Raw genomic sequence first — 504 nt, forward strand, 5'->3', positions numbered from 1 at the left:
GGGTCCGGGACGCAAACCACGGTCGACTACGTGGGAGTCCAGTGACATAGCCATTATGCTAACTGCTGGTTCCCCCCCAACGTTTTGTAATCAATGCTTGTGCCAATATTTTGCTGCCGTGTAAGCTGGATCTGCGATATTGATCTGCTAAGCTGATGTTATATATTTAGGACTTTTGTTATGTGATAACCTTAATTTTTATGTTAGACAAGGCAGGCAGACTGTGGTAACAAATAATCTCAGCATTTTAGATATAAAAATTTAGGGCCAGCTGATGGCATGGCAGTAAGGGCAGCTGAATCCCACATGGTTGACTCCATGGTTCAGTATCAGGATAGCAGCCTAGAAAATATGCCAGGAGTGTGTGTGTGTGTGTGTGTGTGTGTGTGTGTGTGTATGTGCATGTATGTGCACGCGCATGTGTTTCCAAAGTCCCATAAGGAGAGATGGAGGAGAAGGGATTGCCCTGTGACCATGCCCTTTGCGAAGTGCTTTATCTTTCCC

The 504-nt window shown here is 45.6% G+C and overlaps 1 protein-coding gene across 1 annotated transcript in view; it reads left to right on the forward strand.

Moving 5' to 3' along the window:
• Positions 1-504, forward strand: part of ZMAT4 (zinc finger matrin-type 4) — a 390,826-nt gene that overhangs the window by 93,274 nt on the left and 297,048 nt on the right. The window lies entirely within an intron of this gene.

Source organism: Tupaia chinensis, unplaced genomic scaffold (assembly GCF_000334495.1).
Source record: "Tupaia chinensis unplaced genomic scaffold, TupChi_1.0 Scaffold000061_1, whole genome shotgun sequence".
NCBI classification, from domain to species: Eukaryota; Metazoa; Chordata; class Mammalia; order Scandentia; family Tupaiidae; genus Tupaia; species Tupaia belangeri.